At 49.2% G+C, this 20472-nt stretch overlaps 1 long non-coding RNA gene across 1 annotated transcript; it reads right to left on the bottom strand.

Annotated features, from left to right (window-relative positions):
* Positions 1-3185: 3185 nt before the first annotated feature.
* Positions 3186-18057, bottom strand: LOC134413927 (uncharacterized). Its single transcript, XR_010026615.1, has 3 exons — positions 17985-18057; positions 7446-7583; positions 3186-4087 (listed from the first exon to the last, which is right to left on the bottom strand). It is a non-coding gene; the product is annotated as an uncharacterized LOC134413927 (long non-coding RNA).
* Positions 18058-20472: the final 2415 nt, after the last annotated feature.

Below are 20472 nucleotides of genomic sequence, written 5' to 3'. Positions count from 1 at the left end.
CAGGTGACAGGGGACACCAGCCTGCCAGGGCCAGTGTGGGGCTGGGGAGAGCAGGGTGGGGCCATGGCATCCCACGAGGACTCACCAGCGAGGCCTAGGGTCTGGGCTGGAAGGGAGAAGGGAGTAGGGTGGGTGCGGGTGGCCCTGCAGGGGTAGCAGCACCTGGAGTATAGGGTGGGGGGGGGGTGTCCCCAAACTGTGCCCATGGGGACAGCAGTTCTTGTTAGAAAATGTGTCTGGGTGGCCACAAAAGAATTGGATGGTCAGCGGACATGTCTGTGTCACAGCCACCCATGCACCATATCCCTGTGGCACAGACACCTTGGGAACAGGGAGACCGAGGCCACTTGGGGCTGAGGCAGAACATGGGGACACTGTGAACACCCTGGGTACAAGGACACAATGGACACAGCCCATGCTGGCCCAGGTTACCCCCACCAGCTCATGATCCCATCCCCATGATCCCATCCCCATGGCCACATCCTCACCATTCTTGTCCCCTTCTGTTCCTGCATCCCATTTCCCTTGTCCCCATCCCCAGAGCTCCCTGAGCCCAAAGGTACCAGTCCCCACATTCCCGTCCCCACATCCCCATCCCTGAATTCCTGCCCCCCTCTCCCTGTCCCCAAAGCTACCCTATATGCCCAGTCCCACCAAGGCCACTTGGGTAACAAGGACTGGCTCTGCTGGAATTGGGGATCTCAGGGGACCGCACAGCCCCACTGTGACCCCTCCTCTCCCCATTCCTGGGGTGTCAGGCCCCTGCCCAGGGCACTCACCCCACAGGAGAAGCACCACCTTCCCAGTCACCCCGGTGTCCCCAGCCATGTGCACTGGCTGTCACTTGCTGCTGTGGCCACCACTCCCCTGGCTGATGGCTCTTTGCCCAAAGGGGAAGGAAGCGAGGTCACATTTTGTCCTCATGCGTAGGTGGCCCTAGAGTGGGGGCAGGGTGGCCACAAGCTTGTCACATGCTGGGGACAAGGCTGGGTGGACATAGTGGGATATGGCGTTCCCAGGAGTGGGGGGCCTCAGTTCGTTTGGGGACCTGGGTATGGGTGTCCATGGAAATGGGAGATCCTAGGGATGGGGTCCGTGGGAATGGGGATGCCCAGGGCTGGGGGGACACAGGGATGTGAGTCGCAGGGGAATGTGGGCTCAAGGGATTTGGGGTCACGGGATGGGGATTCTGGCGGAATGGGGGTTCCTGTGGGAAGAGGGGTTCCTGAGAGTATCAAGGTTCTTGGGAAAGGAAGATTTCAGGGGATGGAATGAACAGAAGAGGGTTCCTTTGGAATGGGGGCCCTGGGCCATGGAGATCCTGGCGAATGTCTGTACTGGGATGGGGATGACAGGGAGGAATATAAGGAAGGGAGGTCCCATGATTTGATTTTCAGGGGAATGGAGGTTCCTAGGGATGGGCAGTGGCTCATCAGGCCCAGGGGCCTCAGCTCCCCTCCTGGGTGCCTCAGATTTTGGGGTGACCCTGGGTTGCTCATTTCCTGGGCATGAGGGTCCTTGGTAGCTCTGCCTCTGTGGCCGCCCTTGCCCTTCACTTTTTCATGTCTTTATTTCTCTTTTTTCAATAATTTCCTCACTTTTGTGCCATGTCCCCTCACCCCCAGTTCATGACTCAGCAATCCTGGAGAGCACCTGAGCAGGGAAAGGGTTGGGGGAGCGAGGGCAGTGGGGTGTGCTGGGAAGGGTAGGGAGGCTGTGGGGGATGGAGGTGTTGGGCTGCGCCCCCTCATCACTTTCACTATCTTTGCCCTGGACTAGAAGGAAGAGTCCGTTTGTGCTGAGAGTCAGATGGGAAAGGGGCGGTTCAGTCCTGGGGGACCACATCCAAGGGGTTCCTGTCCTGGGCGCATCCAGTCCCAGGGGGTGACACATCCTGGCATGGGGGGTCCTGTCCCGGGGAGTGGCAGTTCCAGAAATGTCCCTGCACATTCCTGGTTGGCTGCCTGTCCCAAGGGTGGCACATCCTGGGGTCCCCTGTCAATGCAAGGGTCAGGCCCCGCCATGGCCCAGCCCCACTGCACAGGGATGGCCATTGTCCAGCCCGGCTCTGGCCAGCCCCAGGTGGAAGCCAGGACCTGCGGGTCCCCCCTGCCCCCTTTGCTTTGATTCTAGCAGCTTTAGAGCTGCTGCAAAAGTGAGAATTCTGTGGGTGGAAAAAGGCCTGCCTGTGGTTTGCTCAGCCCTGCAAGAAGCACAAAACCACAAAGGGAGCTCAAGCAGTGGCTCTGTGGGGGTCTTTGGTGGTTTTCAGAACAGGGCTGGCTGGAAACTCCCCCTGCAAGGGCAGCTGTGAGGGAACCAGTCTGGAAATGCAGCAATTGATTATTTTGTCCCTTTGCCCAAGGGTCTGAGAAAACCACAAAACTACTGCTGAGACAACAACAATCTGTTCAACATCCTGACGTGGACCCTTCTTCTTGAACAAAACCTGTCAGCCCTTAGGAACCTCATGGAAAGAATGTTTGGATCCTGGATGTGCACAGCAGAAGAGAGGGAAAAGTGTGGAAATACTAAGCGGGGGCTGCACACGAGGGGCTGGGGAACAGGGGTGTCACAGCAGGAGCAGGGAGTGCCCAGGCAAGGGAATTCAGGGCAGGCTGGAGTGGATTTACCAGGGAATCAGACCCTGAGGCACACACGGGCATTTCCACAGATTCCTGTGCACTGTCCCAAGGATGGACAGAGCTTCTTCTCTTCCTCCATGGGAAGTCAGTCAAATTTCAGGGTGGGATGGATTTCAGCAAAATGGAGAGAGTTCCTAAATATGGCCCAAGTAAAAGCTTCATTAGGGGCTGTTTTGCTGCCCAGCAGGCAGGGAACAATCCCATGGAGCTGTTGGACACTCAGGGAGATTCCACACTCTCTGTTATCCACAAGCAAATGCTGCTCTGGGGTGCACCAATGGGCCCCTAAAGATAACAAAAATGTCCAGTTTCTTCAGTATTGGAATAGGAATCCCAATATTACCAGGTAGATTGTGCTTGGGCCAGTCTGACCCTTGCTGCTGGGCCAAAGGCGGCAACTGTGGTGTACCACCCCAGAGATACCTTTAGCTTGCTCCTGGTTGCAGCTGGGCAGCTGAAACAAGTCCAGGCTTGGTAGGAACTCCGTTTACCTACGGAGGGGAAGGCTTCCGGCGATGGTGAGGAGGAAAAGGAGACGGATTCTGCCGGAGGGGTATATCCAGGGCTTTATTCCGTGGTCACAGAGGTCTGAATGTCAGTAACAGCTCCAACAGAATCCCGAGCACATGGTCTGATTACCTTTTAAAGCTCCCGGGGGAGGGGGAGGGAAGGGGCAGGTGAGCTACCAACCAGGTTGGAGGGGCATGGTCTCAGGGGAGGATGACACCTAGACAGGCCAATGACCTCTGGGCATAGGGCATCTTTTGAACTTGACCAACCACACGACGACCTTGCTGGAATGTTAAGCCTGATTGACAGGACTCACTCAGCAAGGGGGCAAGGGGGAAGGGAGAGAGGTATAGGCACACCTGGGAAGGGACCCGGAAGTTTAAAACAGGACATTACAATACACTGCAACATCTCCCTCTAGTTTCGTTTAAAAAGAAGAGGACTGGTTTTGTGATGCGGAATGCTTGCCAAACCATAGTTGGTAAATCGGTTCTTCCTCTACAAGAGGGTCAGTGTTTTCCACTGAGGCTTCCAGGTCATCCATTGGAGCACTGAGGGTTTCCAAATGGTAGACCTCAGGAGGGCGGTATGAGCTTGAAATTAACTTGAGAACCATGCGTTTGATTAGTCCAAAAACAATGGTTACAACTACAATAACTATAACTAAAATAAACAGCACTAAAAACACAGTTTTCAGAATAGATCCCAACCAGCCCGAGAGTCCCCAGCCTTTGAACAGTCCATTCAGCCAGTTGTCAGTTTCTCTGTTGATGTCCGAGAACCTTTGTCAAGGTAGTCCATATGTGGTTTGGGCTGCGGCACTATGCAGGAGATCGCAGGTGGGATGATCACGAGTAGGACGAGAAGCAGGCAAGGTCTCATGGCGTCTCGAGGCTACACATGAACAGCGGGATCTAAACTGGTACAAGGAACTTGAGACAAACATATATTACAAACTATTCCAGATAGGAGGCTTAAATAGAATTTCCTCCAGAGAACGCGTGCAACGTTTCCTTCTCCAGGCAGCATGAGCAACCTGGGGTGCTTCTGTAGATTTCTCTGAGACTTTGGGAACATAGGGCTTTACCCATTTGGAAGGAACCCACCTTAAACTAGAGGGGGTGGACACACAGGCGTATCAACGTCCCCAAGTAACCAATTTGTAAGGTCCCACTGTTTTCCAAGTCTCAGGGTCCTTTACTAAAACTGGAGGTTTTTCTTTCATCAACCTATGACTGCTCCCCCCAAAGTGGTGTAGGATGGGTGGGTTCAGGCTGTCAAAAGAACAATTCAGAAAATTGATTGTGAATAGCACCCTGGATAATCGGATGTGGGGAGGTTCCACCTTCAGAACCTGTTGTTGCTGGTCCAGGACTCTTTTAATATCACGGTGAGTTCTTTCTCACAATGGCTTGACCTGTAGGGGAGTAGGGGATGCCAGTTTTGTGCTCTACTCCCCATTGCTGCAGGAAGCTCCCGAATTCCTTGGATTTATAAACAGGCTCATTATCAGTTTTCAGCTCCTTGGGGATGCCCATGAAAGAAAAAGCCTGTAAGAGGTGCTTAATAGCATCAATAGATGATTCTCCTGTGTGGGCAGAAGCATAGACCGCTCCAGAAAAGGTATCTACACTAACGTGAACATATTTCTGCCGTCCAAAAGACTGTATGTGTGTTACATCTGTTTGCCACAGTTCACAACAGTTCAGTCCCCTTGGGTTTGCTCCCGTACTCACTGTAGGGAGTGCATGTTGTTGGCAATTTGGGCATGTGGTCACAATCGCTTTGGCCTGTTCTCGAGTGATGTTAAACTGACGAACCAGGCCAGGTGCATTTTGGTGGAAAAGCTGGTGGCTGATTTTTGCCTGTTCAAAAACATTTGGGAGAGTGGCCATCACTGCAGGTGCAGCAAGAGCATCTGCCCTTCTGTTGCCTTCAGCGATAAACCCTGGCAAGTCAGTGTGTGACCTGACATGCATCACATAAAAGGGTTGCTCTCGGTGAGTGACTAACTTTACCAGTTTTGAGAGCAATTCAAAAAGTGTGATGTTAGACACTTCTTGCAGTATTGCTTGATCTGCCCTGGATACTACTCCTGCCACGTATGCAGAGTCTGTAATCAGATTAAATGGTTCTGAGAACCTTTCTAAAGCCCTAACAATCGCAGCCAATTCAGCAACCTGAGGTGAACCTTCCACCTCAGCAATGTCTGTCTCCCACTGCTGGGTTTGAGGATCCTTCCAAGTCATAACGGACTTGTGGGACCTCCTGGACGCATCTGTAAAGACAGTCAGAGCCTTTTTTAAAGGTCTCCTACTTAGAGCACTTCTCAATTTCAAAGTGAATTGAGAATCTTGTTTGAACAACTTGTGAGCGGGCCACGCTACCAAAATTTGTCCTGAGTAGGAATCCAGAGTGAACTGCAACACTTCATTTTCTTGAAACAATTGTTCCAGTATTTTCATAGTATTTTGACCCGATTTTAACTCAACTGGAATGTGAATGCACTTAAAATCACATCCTGCTAACTCCCTGATCCGGGTCCTTGCTTTCCGGATCAGTTCTGCTACCAGCTCCTGAGGTTTTGTCAATCTCTTGGACCTTTTATGACTGAGGAAAACCCATTCTATGATCAAGAGAGAGTCCCTCTGGTCCTGGTCCTTTTTTGGTGTGTCCTTTGCCTTAGGTGTTTGTTTTTCCTCCCACTGGAAAATAATTCCATGGAGGTGTGGAAACTTACCTAGGATGATAAATTTGAATGGCAGGTCAGGCCAGCATCGGTTGGCCTGTCTTGTGGACATTGCAATCTGAACCTTTTCTAGAGCTTTCCGTGCCTCTGGGGTAATAGACCTAGGAGCACCTAGGTCCTCTCCCCCTTTCAATAAATTGAAAAGAGGGGCAAGGTCTTCATTAGTCAGACCGAGCCATGGCCTTACCCAATTCAAAGACCCACACAACTTGTGGACATCCACAAGGGTCTTGATCCTTGGATTGATTTCTAGTTTTTGAGGAACAATGGTCCTATTTCCAATTTCTAAGCCCAAATACTTCCAAGGTGGCATCTTTTGAATTTTCTTTTCTTGGAGCTCGAACCCTGCAACAATCAATGCATCGATTGTTAGGTCAAGCGCATGGGTGAGTAAATCATCATTGGGGGCACACACGAGGATATCATCCATGTAATGATAGATGATGGCCTTCTCTGCGGCTGCACGCACTGGGGAAAGCAGGGAAGAGACATACCACTGGCAGAGAGCTGGAGATACCTTCAATCCTTGAGGAAGAACGGTCCAATGGTACCTTTTCATAGGGGCTTCCATGTTGATGGAAGGGACCGAGAATGCAACACGCGGTGCATTGTCAGGGTGCAAGGGGATTTGGAAAAAGCAGTCTTTATTATCAATAACAGCTAAATCTAATCTTGGGGAAGCATTGTTGGGGATGGCATATCAGGTTGGGGAGAACCCATATCTTCAATTACATTATTAATTTGTCAGAGGTCATGAAGAAGTCGCCTTCTGTTTTTGTCAGCTTTTTGGATGACAAACACTGGAGTGTTCCATGGGGACATGGTCTCCACAATGTGGCACTTTTTTAGTTGCTCTTCCACTAGTACCTCAAGCACCTTTATTTTTTGTTTACTGAGCGGCCACTGTTTCACGTCAACTGGTTTGTCTGTTTTCCACTTCAGTTTTTGGGTGGGGCGCTGTTGTTCAATGACTGCTGCACAAAAATGCTGTGGAGAGTCTGGAATATCAATTGTGACACCCCACTGGGCCATTAAATCTCTCCCTAAAAAAGGTTCCGAATAATCTAACACAAATGGACGGATATTTTCCAATTGTCTGTTTGGTCCCTCAATTTGAATAATGTTTTTGGATTGTCTTGCCAATTGCAGGCCTCCTACACCTCGAAGGTGACCAGCAACATTTTGCAAAGGCCAATGTGCTGGCCAGTCTTGTACTGGAATCACTATGCAGTCTGCACCCGTGTCTACAAGCATCTCAGTGCGTTTTGACTCCCCACCCCCACTGACATTACACCATAATTTGGGTTTGTCTTTCCCAATAGCTTGGACCCGGGCGATTGTGGGCCCTTGTTTTTCGATATTTTCAGGTAAAGATGGCACAGGGATAGCTTGTGCAACAATTTGTCCCTTGGGAAGAAACAGGGGTGGGTGGAAACAGTGCAGGCCGAGAACGAATTGCTCAGGATCTGATGTTGTCATTCCCCGAGCAATTTCAATCTCTTGTGGTGTGTGTTTGGTGTCCCCAGTGACGATGTACTTACAACGAATTCGGTTCCAAGTTCCCTTCTGTTCAGGATTTACAGAGACAAAATGCCAGTCAGTGTCCTTCAGGTGGAGTGACTCTGTCAGCTGCAGCCTGTAAGGCTCATTGACAGAAGACGTGGTTAACACAGGATCACCTAAATCATAACAAAGGTAATTTTTTTTCACTTTCAGCAGTGGACCAGTGTGGAAGGGGCTAGCAGCGGGCCTGTTGGCTAAAGGAGCGAGAAGTAAGAGGAAGAAGTTGAACCAAGGAGATCAAGAGAGGAAAGATGGGAGCCTTCTGCGACTGGAGGGGAAAAAACTGGAAAGTGTATCAGCCATTTTCACTAATAAAGTGTTGCAAACTGTTGCCAACGGTTGCTAATGGTGGCAAACGGTGCTAACGGTTGACAACTGAGACTAAGACTGAGTGTGCTTGTGGTCTCTGCTTTAATGTCGTGACCACCTCGACTGCGACATTTTGGTGACCGCCGATGTGATAAGAAAATAGTCGGTGGGGGCCCATACAGGGTGTGGTGGTTTGACCAGGAAGAAGTGGGAATTCTGGGATGTTGTGGTCAAACCAATGGGTGCTTGGATTTTGATATTGGCACCTGGGGTAGCCAGTGGTTTTTAGGACACACCTCCGAGAACACCCAGGGGTTAAAAGCAGAGCTTTGGCCCTGGGAGGCTCTCTTGGGACTTTGAGGGACGGAGTTCGGATCACTCCCCTGTCCAGCCGCTGCTGCTGGGCAGGGGAGGGGCAGCCATGAGGTAGGCCTGGGCCTGGACAGAGATGGGAGTAAGGAGGCCTTGGAGGATGAAAGGGTGGAAAGCCCCAAGAGACATCGGACAGCCATTCCCCCCCCTGCCCCCCCCCCCGCCTTTTGAGACAGAGAGAGAGAGAGAGAGAGAGAGAGAGTGCAGCCTGTGTTACCTTGAAATTCAGTAAATATGTGCTGGCAGCAGGCAGCCCAGCTGAGGAGATGGGGGGGGGGGGGTGCAGCCAGGAGTCCAGCTGCCTGGAGGCCTGGAGGAGTTTTTTAACCCTTTTTGGACAATGAAAGCCTTACAGAACATTAACCCTTCCTAGACGAGTGATAAGAGTGGAGGAGGACAAAGGAAATGAACGAGTGATGGAGGTCTGGACCAGAGAGAGAGAGTGAGAGATGTTGAAAGAATGGAGAAGATGGAGTGGCGTTTTATGTTGGACTCTTTTGTGTAGCCATGGACAGAGCTATGTTTCCGTGAGATACAGAGACTGAGTCCAGGGGGAGAAATGTCCTAGTGCCAGAGAAGATTCAGTGTGGGTACCCCTCGGCCCCAGGGGGTATATAAAATATGGGGGGGACGGATGTCCCAGAGGTGAAAAGGTGAGATACTGTGATTTTCTGGAACTGGACAAAGCATCCTTAAAAAAAGACAACCCTGGAAGCAGCCCTGATCCCTGTTCGGTGGTGAGAGCACCGGAACAAGGACGGAAGAGGCCACCGTGACACATGGAAGGACTCCCTCTCCTCTTGAGGAGTTGAAAGTTTGAGCAATCTTAAGGGGTGGTATTGGACCTAGAATTGGTGATTTTGGAGGATGTATTGTATTGGGAATTTAGGGGGGAGGAGGGGGAGAGTGTTTTTGTGAGGTTTTCATTTTCCTCGTGTTTTTTTTTCCCTCTTTTGTGTGTAGTTTTGTAGTTTAGTAATTGTTTGTGTGTAGCTTAGTTAATAAACTTTTCTGTATGTTGAAGTTGGAGCCTGCTTTGTTTATTCCTGGTCACATCTCGCAGCAGACACCGGGGAGAAGGTGTACTCATGGGGGCTCTGGCTTTGCCAGGCCCAAACCATAACAGAGGGTTCTAGCAAATGGCATACGTGACCCACTGGGACGTAGTGGGGGAGGCGGCGTTGGTGCAGCTGAGAGTGGCAGGTGGAAGCCACAGGGAGGTCCGGACCTGATTCTCTCAAATCAAGACACCTGGAAGTAAGTGAGCCACCAACTAGTAATAATGGGACAAAATTTATCTAAAGAGGAAGAAAATGTTCTGTCTGCATGGAAAATTTTGTTAAGAAATAAGGGAATTTATACGTCAGACTATGCACTTCGTAATATAATGCTGTGGGCTAAATCACAGAATATTGGCACTGATCCTGACACAGCATTTAGTGTTAAGGCATGGAAAAAGGTCGGGGACAGACTTTGGCAAGTCATTCAAGCGGGAGATAAAACAGTTGTTGATCTAGCAGTTACTTGGAACTCGCTCTTTGAGGCTTTAAAGGAATGGAAAATAGAGAGAGAAACGGAGCAAGATGCGGATGAAGAGTCGGGCCTGATAACAGAACCTGACGGGAGGCCCTCTGAGGTAGAAGGGGGCTCTGATGGGAAGGCTACCAGAGCTTCTGGGCTGGTTGCCAAGGCTTCTGGGAAAGCTGCCAAAACTTCTGGACAATCTGCCCTAGCCTCTTCTTATCAGGCCCCTAAGCCTCCTTATCTCACACCTGTGCAGCAGCTCACGATGGTGCCTGTATATATTACACCGCTATGCCAGTTAGCTGAAATGTCTCTAGCAGAGAGAGAAACCCAGCCATCTGCCCCCCCGCTTCCCTCCTCTCTGGTCCAGCCGTCCGCCCCCCCGCTTCCCTCTGAGTGGCTTGAACAATCTGCAAGGCCGTATCCTCCGTTACTTGACAGTGACAGCAACAGTGAGTCAAGTGATGAGTCGCCCGCAGTAACATCTAAGCTGGGGCAAGGAGCTCTGGTCCCTTCATCTCCTAAGAGCTCTAGCCTTACTGCCCCATGGACTTTGCCTCCATGTCAAGTAACTGTGCTTCCTCGACACCCTCAGGAGTTCTGGGAATTTGTTAGGAGGAAAGAAGTTGAAGAAAATAATTGGGACATAATAGAAAGGTTAGATGCTCCAAGAGTACCTCAGGAGAGCAGTGCCAATGCAAATGTTGCTTGTGATAACCCTATGGCTTTTCCAGTTTTCAAAGCAGTTCCTGGAACAAGACAGAACAACAGTCATCACGTCTTCGCCTGGAGGGTTGTGCAAGACATCCAATCGAAAGTAGCTCAGTATGGTATTAATTCCTCAGAGGTAATGCAATTAATACGTGTGATTAATGCAGATTTGCTTGCACCTTATGACATCACTCATCTTGCTACAATTCTATTCCAACCAGTACAATATGGTGTATTTCAAGAAACTTGGAGGCGAGTGGCTGAGCGCACCGCTTTAACAAATATGCAGTTGCCTCAACACGACCCTCGTCGTGCTGTGGGTGTTGATGCCCTACTGGGCACTGGGCCTTTTGCTAATCCAGATTTACAGGCAAGGTGGCATCCTTCGATTTTGGCACAAGCTCAGCAAATTGGTATGGGTGCTTTAACTAAAAAAATGGAAATGGCAGCTCCAAAACAGAAATATATCACTATACAACAAGGGATGAGAGAACCATTTTTGCAGTTTGCAGAAAAACTTGCTGCTGCTATTGAGAAACAGGTAGATGATTAAACTTTGCGAGACAAATTGTGCATAGAGTTGGCTAAAGAAAATGCAAACCCAGATTGCAGAAAGATTATTGACACTTTGCCTGGGGAACCCACCTTGTCTGAAATGGTTACTGCTTGCTCAAAAGTTGGTTCAGTTGAGCATAAAATGGCAGCTCTTGCTGCAGTGCTAAGACCTTCAGCAAAGTGTTATAATTGTGGACAACAGGGGCATGTTAAGTCACAGTGTACTGTCCAGAAAACAACATTTAGGCCAAGTGCAAGCAGCGATGTTGTATGCAATCGTTGTGCTAAATCTGGGCACTATGCTAAGCAATGCAGGAGTAAATATCATGCAAATGGTCAGCTATTGCCGGGAAACCCAAAGAGGACCGGAAAGGGGCGTGTGGGGAAACAAATACCCCAACAACCGCAACAGCAAATGCGGGCCTTCCCAGCCCTGCAAAGCTACCCATTTGCGAACAATACTCAGGGGCAACAAGCGGGTCCGCAGGCATTGATATACCCACCGCTGACACAGCAACCATTTTAACAAAAGAAATATGTAAGGTACCCCTTGATGCCTATGGTCCAATAGGATGGAGATTGAGTGCATTTTTGATAGGGAGATCGAGTACTACACTTAGAGGTATTCATGTGCATCTAGGGCCTATTGACACTGATTATTTAGGGCAGATTCATGCCATGGTATCCATTGATGATCCTCCTGTCACTATTCAGAAAGGAGCTTGCATTCCTCAAATTGTACCTTTTGTGAGTTCTGTTCCAAATACAGTGGACTGAAGTCGAGGCACCGGAAGCTTTGGATCGACAGGAGTACCTCAAGTGTTCTGGACGGAGAAAGTAACAGAGAGCCGTCCAGAAAAGACATGCACTCTCACCGCCAGTGGATGTCATCCAGGAACTATATCAGTAACAGGTTTGATTGATACTGGAGCAGATGTCACAATACTCTTGCGACTTTGCTGGCCTCAATCGTGGCCTCTCACTCATACAAGTTTTGGTCTCCTGGGATTAGGTGGTGCTAAAACAGGTGGCCTGTCAGCCATTGTAATTAATGTGAAACATCCTGATGGCCAACAAGCTAACATCAGACCCTATGTTGCCGATTCTCCTCAAAGTTTGTGGAGACGAGATTGTTTATCTCAATGGGGTGTCAAAATTACTGCAGATTTTTAATGGGGGCCACTGTGTTGCAGGGCAATGAACGTCCAGTTGTACCCCTGACATGGTTGACAGATAAGCCTGTCTGGGTTCACCAGTGGCCCCTGACTACTGAAAAGCTTACTGCCCTGCAAGAATTAGTTACAGAACAATTGCAAGCGGGACACATTGAGGAATCATTCAGTCCCTGGAACACCCCTGTTTTTGTAATAAAAAAGAAATCGGGAAAATGGAGACTTTTACATGATTTACAGCAGATAAATACTGTAATGGCAACAATGGGAGCTTTACAACCAGGCCTTCCTACACCTACGATGATTCCACAGGAATGGCAAATAGTTGTCATTGATCTAAAAGATTGTTTCTTCACTATTCCATTGGCTGAGCAGGACAAAGAAAAATTTGCTCTTACGGTGCCTTCTATAAATCATGCTGAACCTGATAAAAGATAACAGTGGAAGGTACTCCCACAAGGCATGAAAAATTTGCCAACTATTTGTCAATGGTTTGTGGCACAGGCCTTGTCAAAAGTCCGGGAGCAATTTAAAAACTGCTACTGCTATCATTACATGGATGATATCTTGTTGGCATCTGACAACAAACAACAGTTGTCAGCTCTTAAACAATGTGCTGTGACAAATTTGAAAGCTTTTGGCCTGATCGTTGCTCAAGAGAAAGTGCAGGAACACATGCCTTGGAAATACCTAGGTATGTTGGTGACCAACACTCAAGTTATGCCTCAACCTGTAAAGCTAGACATTGATGTTAAAACTGCTACTGATGTACAGAAATTGGTTGGTTTATTAGGTTGGATTCGATCATATTTAGGCAGAACTAATCATCAGTTGCAGCCATTGTTTGATTTGCTTTCAGGCATCACTTCCTCTACTGATAAGAGGCAACTGACCTCAGCAGCAAAAAAGACCTTGGAAGAAGTTGAATTAGCCCTAGCACACAAATTTGTTAACAGGATAGATACCTCTGTTGGTGTTCAATTGTTTATTTTGAAAGACCGTGAAATACCATGTGGAATACTATGTCAATGGAATGATAATTGGGAAGGTCAATTGCATATTCTGGAATGGATATTTTTATCTTTCAGATCCTGGAAAACAGCTCCAGGACTTTATGAGCTTTTTGCAGATATTATCATCAAGGGCCGCAGGCGTTGTCATGAGATTTTAGGACAGGACCCTGTGACCATTGTGATACCTCTACACAGTGGTATTTTGAATGGTGCTTTCAAAATAATCATGAATTGCAATCTGCCTTATCTTGTTTTACAGGCCAAATCTCATATCATTTGCCTTCTCATCCTGTTCTAACACTGACTAAAGAGATTCCTTTTGAAGGCAAGCAAATTTGTTCTCCTGTTCCAGTGTAAGGTATAACGGTTTTTACAGATGGGTCTGGGAAAACCAGAAAAGCAGCTGTGGCTTGGAGAAAGGATGATCACTGGGAATATCAGACAGTGATTCAGCAGGATCTCCTCAACTGGTTGAACTTTCTGCTGGTATTTTGGCTTTTACTTTGTTTCCTGGTTCTGTAAATATAGTTACTGATTCAGTTTATGTTGCCAATTTGGTTAAGCATTTAGATCAAACAGTGTTGTATAATATTCAAGAGAAACCATTTTTTACCATATTAGTGAAGTTATGGACAGTTATTGGTGCTCGAAAACATCCTTACTTCATCATGCACATTCGCAGCCATACATCATTGCCAGGATTTTTTGCTGAAGGCAATGCCTATGTAGACTCTTTAGTAGCTGCTGCTGCAATCAAAACTGTACCCAATGTGTTGCAGAAGGTAATTTTATCCCATCAATTTTTTCATCAGAATGCTCAAGCTTTACAGCAGCAATTCAAATTGTCTACTGCCAAGGCAAAATCTATTCTTTCCTCTTGTCCTGACTGCCATATGACTCATGTCACTCAGTATTATGGTACCAACCCTAGAGGTCTTTCTGCATTAGAAGAATGGCAAACTGATGTTACAAAAATGCCAGAATTTGGTCGCTTCAAGTATGTTCATGTTACAGTTGATACTTTTTCTCATGTAATGGTTGCTTCAGCATTCACAGGAGAAAAAACTCGAGATGCTATTCGTCATTTTTATCATGCTTTTTCTATTTTAGGTGTTTCGTGTCACGTAAAAACAGATAATGGCCCAGCATATGCTTCGCAGAAAATGCAAGCATTCCTTAGTGCCTGGGGCATTGGACATTCAACAGGTATTCCACATGTCCCCACGGGCCAAGCAATTATTGAAAGAGCTCACGGACTTCTTAAATGTCAGGTTCAAAAACAAAAAGGGGGAATGCAACATGAGTCACCTCAAGTGAGATTAGATAAAGCTGTTTATGTGTTAAACTTCTTGCGTCCCCTACCTGACTCACAGTTATCTCCAATCTTTTGCCATTTTTCTTCTTTGAATTCTAAGCAACCACATTTCCATAGAAATGTCAAGGTGTGGGTCAAGGATTTGATTACTGGTATATGGTCTAGTCCAGAAGAATTGATAACCTGGGGGAGGGGTTATGCTTGTGTTTTGACAGATAATGGTCTTTGATGGGTTCCTGCTCGCTGTGTCAAACCTTACCTAGACCGTGCGGGAAAGGACAGGATCGATGGTTCCGCAGCTGAAGCAGAACGTGCAGAGGACACTGGCTAAGACCATATATCAGTAATTAAAGATGGATGAAGGACAGGAATGATTGCATTAAGAATGGGAATTCTGTTGATGGTTGTGATTGTGATTTTGTGTGTCCCCTCTCTGCTTGGATTTTTGCAAAGGGCCCTGCAAAAATCCATAGCAACTGTATTTACAGTTCAAAACCAAAAAAGGGGGAATTGTGGAAGGGGCTAGCAGCAGGCCTGTTGGCTAAAGGAGCAAGAAGTAAGAGGAAGAAGCTGAACCAAGGAGATTGAGAGAGGAAAGATGGGAGCCTTCTGCGACTGGAGGGGAAAAAACTGGAAAGTGTATCAGCCATTTTCACTAATAAAGTGTTGCAAACTGTTGCCAACGGTTGCTAACTGTTGCAAATGGTGCTAACAGTTGAAAACTGAGACTAAGACTGAGTGTGCTTGTGGTCTCTGCTTTAATGTCGTGACCGCCTCGACTGCAACAGACCAGCAGACATAGTCTTTGAAGCACCTGCTTCACTTACACAAACATTAATATTATTGCGCGCTTGATTGGTTTTGCTACCCTTATTCCCTTGGCCTGCTCTTTTTGTGTCTGCACGTCTGGCAGGCGGGCGCTCCCTTTTCAGTTTTTTTGTTGTTGTTGACCCCCAGGGAGGGCTTGTAGTTCTTTTCCCCTGCTATTTCTGAATTCATCAAATTGCCTTTTCAGGGGTCACTGGTTACTCCAGTGCCCTAGGTTCTTACAAAGCAGGCATGGTTTTGTGGGCTCAGCCATTGCTGGTCTCCACTGCTGCCCAGGGTACTGCTGTACTGAGGGGAAAGGTGCAGGGCTGGCAACGGCGACACGCTGAGGTGGTCTTGGCAGCAGCCTTGGTCTGGTGTCTTCAGCCACACTCATCAGAGGCACTTTCCTGTTACACACTAGAAGCATATCTTTTAAGGTTGGGGGAGGTTCTAAAGGAAGGCTCAGGATTGCCACTCGACACTGTTCATTTGCATTCGTAAATGCCATTTCCTCTAAAACCGCTTCCCTAGCATTCACTTTTTTAACTTGTATTTCAATGGCTCTAGTTAACCTTTCTACCAATGTCAAAAAAGGCTCTGATGATAGCTGTTTAATTTTACTATAGGGCTCAAAAGGCCCCTCAGGTTGGAGGGAAAAGAATGCTTTTTCAGCTGCTTCTTTTACTTTCTCGAGTGTTTCTGCAGGAATTGCTGTAGCTTGGATTGAGGGTAAAGACCATTGGCCCTCACCACAGAGGTGCTCAATGGTGATAGGGTTACCACTGTTGTCCTTCGCTGTGTTTGGATCAGCATGCAAGCCTGGGAGAGCATCTTTTAGCAGTTGTTTCCATGCTAATTCCCATAATTTGAATTCCATGGAGGTCATGAGACAGGAAAAAAGCTGTTTTAAATCATGTGGGATCACCACAGTCCTACTCAGTTCAGAATTTAAAAGGCCACGGGAATATGGACTGTGTGGACCATATTCTTTATGAGATTTACAGATCTCCTTAATCAATTGTCATCCAAAAGAACTCCAATTAGCAGTTGGGGCTGCCCCTCCCTGAGCTGCAGGCTGAAAGGTAACAGGAGCCAGTGACAACATGGGACTATGCATTGGGTCTGCTGTTCCCAGCTCTGTATCCCTTGGATCAGAAGCATTGGGATGACAGATACAGGTCTGGGGACAGGCAGTGGTTGTGTCCCCACCGTGGCAACTCGGGGAGGGGGCGGGGACGCAATGGGCACAGGGGGCAGGGACAGGGAGCTGGCAAGGGGTGGGGATACCATGGGAACAGGGGGCGGGGTCAAGGGGCAGGCAGGGGGCGGGGACACCATGGGAACAGAGGGCGGGGTCAAGGGGCTGGCAGGGGGCGGGGACACCTGGTGACATCACGTCAGCAGATGCCCCCTGGGAGGAGTAGAGGGGAGGAGCTGAGGGTACTGCAGGAAAGGGAGGGGGAGGGGGGAAGGTGTCACGAGGAACAGGAGGAGAGGGGGATGGGTATGGAATTTTGAAATGCTTAAGAGGATTTTGGGAAGAAGACCAGGTTTGGGAAGATGCCACGTGGCATCCACCATCTTGTGGACCCCCTAGGGACTGGGGGCCATTTTGGGCATCACTGCTCTCTGGAAAGCTGACACGTGCTCTGGGTTTCAGAGGAGGGGACACAGGGGATTGGGAAAGGTTCCACGCAGCCTGGCCAGGGCCTTGTGAACAGGACAACTCAGGCATTTTAACAAATTCTGGGAGTCGACTTCCCAATGAGTGTGCTCTCTTTAAAATACCAAGTTTTGGGGTAAGAGGTTTAGGGGGTTTAGAGCTAGGAGAGGGAGAAACAGGGAGAGCAGAGGTACATGGCTTGGCATTTGGCTTTTTCTCCAATTCCTTTTGTTTGTGCAAGGCTGTTGGAATTTGTGAACTCCAGAACACAAATTTAGCTGAGGGTGTATTCCCAGACTGTCCTAAGGTTATCAATTCATTTCCAACTTTTTCCCAGAATTGAATATTGTGGATTTCTTCAGGGGAGGTTTGTGGGAAGTGCAGAAAAAGTCATCTTGTAAACTGTTTCAATTTTCCTTTTGAGAACTTCACATTACCACTGACTAAAATGCTAACAATATGATAATACACTCCTTTTTGTACAATGCTGAGATTCGAACCCATGTAAAATGTAAAAGCCAAAATCAGCTACCGATTTCTAAAAAAAAAACACAGATAGGAAGGCGATAACGAACAGACAAAAGCTTTACAATGCAGCTGTATATACTGCTTTTAAAATTCCCGGGCAGCAGCTGCAGGGAGCTGAGACACGCCCTGCCAAGCCGAGGCAGACAAAGCCTCCCCTGCGGAGCTGAGAGAGAGCAGCTTTCCCCCACATCACATGGCCAGCCGATACCGGGGCCACCCCGCGTGTAGAGGGCACCCCCGCCCCACAGAGAGAGAGATCCCCGCGGCCACATGTAGAGAGCCCCCCTTCCCCGCACAGAGAGAGAGTCCCCCGCGGAGAGAGCCGAGAACGCTGCGCTGCTGAGCCGGGGGGAAGGGCAGAGAGCAATCCCGCTCTGGAAAGAATTCCAAGAGACAGCAACACACGCGGCTGAAAGCTAAAGCCTAGAACGCAATGGATTCCCTCTGTGGGGCTGCGCAGCCAAAATGCTAAGGCAAAAAAGGAACAGAACTCACGGCAGAGTCTGTTTTTGAGCTTCTGCTCCACCAAGAGCAGAGATACTCACCCAAAATGGAAGCTGTAGCTGGCTAGGTCTCCTCACCAGAACAGGACCCCTCTATGGGCAGGAGAGGCTACCCTGTTCTTCCTCTGGAAAATCTTCTTACCAGAAAGGAGCTGGGGTTTCCTGAGGCACTGAACAGTCCACGAAACTTCTTCTGGGATAAAATCCCAAAGTCTCTAACTGAGAGCATTGCAACCAAGGCTCTTTCAGCTGGATGCACGGCAGCCGAAGCCTGCCCGAGGTACTGAGAGTCCTTCTGGGGCTGCAGAGTCACTTTGCCCACCCAGAGATGCCAAAATATTGGAATATGAATCCCAATAGTGCCAGGTAGATTGTGCCTGGGCCAGTCTGACCCTTGCTGCTGGGCCAAAGGGGGAAGCTGTGGTGTATCACCCCAGAGACACCTTTAGCTTGCTGGAGGTTGCAGCTGGGCAGCTGAACAAGTCCAGGCTTGGTAGGAACTCCGTTTACCTCAGGAGAGAAGGCTTCAGGCTAATTGTGAGGAAGAAGGAGACGGATTCTGCCGGAGGGTTATATCCAGAGCTTTATTCCATGGTCGCAGAGGTCTGAATGTCAGCAACAGCTCCAACAGAATCCTGACGGCATGGCTTGATTCAGCTTTTAAGCTCAGGGACAGGGGAAGGGGAGGGGCAGGTGAGCCACCAACCGGGTGGGAGGGGCAGGGTCTCAAGGGACGAGGATGACACCTAGACAGGCCAATGACCCCCAGGCCTGAGGGGCATCTTTTGAAAGTGATGAACCACACAACGCCTTGCTGGAATGTTAAAACTGATTGACAGCCCAGCAGGGGGTGAGGGGGGAAGGGGAAGAGGGGTATTGGCACACCTGGGGAAGGAACCCGAAAATTTACGACAGGTTATTACAACACACCGCAACATCTGGAGACATTGTGGAACACCTGTGAGTGACAGGAGTGAGTCAGGCCTTGCTTTTGCTGAGACAGGCCCCGTCTGTCCATCAGTCTGTCAGCCATGGCACACTGGGGACAGTGTGATGCTCTGCCAAAGCCAGCTCCTGAGTGGCCGTGTGACCAGAAGTACCAGCTGGGGAGAGGGCTCTTGGTGTCTCAGCTGGCTTAAAAGACAGAGCATGAGATGGCCATGTCTCTGACTCTGTCTCCACTGGGAGTGTCTGTCCCATCCACGCTACAACCCAGAAGTTGGCAACTCATTTAAATGAGAAATATCTGCCAGGAAAAGTGGGAACTGTCCTAGAATGTAAAGAAGACACATGTCAAAAAGGTTTTTTAATTTCAAAAATGATGGGGCCAAAAGGCAAAAGTGTAAGAAAAGGAATAACAGCTCTTTCCTGGGAAATTTATAAACCAGAACAGAACAAACAACACAAAATTTCCCTACCACTCAGCGCTGTTGGTTTTGTGGCAGTTATAACCGCAGCCAGCAGGGGGCGCTGCAGGGAGCACTCCTGGCCACCAGGAGGCGCCCCGGTCCAGTTCCATCCCCTCAGGGGCCGTGGCGGCCTCGGACAGGAGGGAGGAGGGGAAATCGCTCCTTTTGCAAACTCAGGGCCACCAATTGGTCCCAGCACCACCACCTGCAGCAGGCAGAAGCTGCCAAGGCAGCAGGTTGGATCTCAGTACCCACTGGCAGCGTAGCAGTTTTCCAGGGCCACGCACACACGCTGCGCAACACTCATGTCCGCTCTCCATGCTCCCAAATGGAAGGAAGGCAGCGCCTGACCACAGGCAGGTCTCAGGTACACAAAAAAACCCTGTGGTGGCTTCACACCACAAATCCTGCAAACTCTCAGCCTTTCCCTCAGGATACGAGGGCAGGGATGGAGCATCTTTGGAGACACCTGGAATCCACACAGGGTCACTCCCCAGACCTCTGCCACGGCTGGGGCCAGAGCCCCGGTGTGATATTTCCAAACCTTTCCCTCTTTTTTGCTGGCCACAGCCTGAGCTGAAACATTCCTTCCATGAGGTTCCAGAAGGCTGCAGGTTTTGTTCAAGAAGGAGGGTCCAGGTGAGCTTGTAGAGCAGATTGTTGCGGGACGTGCAGTAGTGCTGGAGCTCTCTAAGTCCCTTACAAAGAGGAACAGATGATCAAGTGCTGTATTTCCGGACTGGGTCACCCACAGCCTCCCCTGCAGGGGGGGTTTCCAGGCAGCCCTGCTCTGAAAACCACCAAAGGCCCTCCCAGAGACACTGCTTGGGCACCCTTTGGGTTTTGTGCCTCTTGCAGAGCTGAGCAAACCACAGGCAGTCCTTTTTCCACCCACAGAATTCTCACCTCTGCAGCAGCTCTAAAGCTGCCAGAATGAAAGCAAAGGGGGCAGGGGGGACCCTCAGGTCCTGACTGCCACCTGGGGCTGGCCAGAGCCGGGCTGGACAATGGCCATCCCTGTGCAGTGGGGCTGGGCCATGGCTGGCCCCCACCCTTGGATGGCCACCCCAACAACACCAGCCACTCCACAATACACATCACTGTCACAGCAGTAACATCAC

The sequence above is a fragment of the Melospiza melodia genome, unplaced genomic scaffold (genome assembly GCF_035770615.1).
Source record: "Melospiza melodia melodia isolate bMelMel2 unplaced genomic scaffold, bMelMel2.pri scaffold_61, whole genome shotgun sequence".
NCBI classification, from domain to species: domain Eukaryota; kingdom Metazoa; phylum Chordata; class Aves; order Passeriformes; family Passerellidae; genus Melospiza; species Melospiza melodia.
This window is presented reverse-complemented; position numbering and strand designations above follow the sequence as displayed.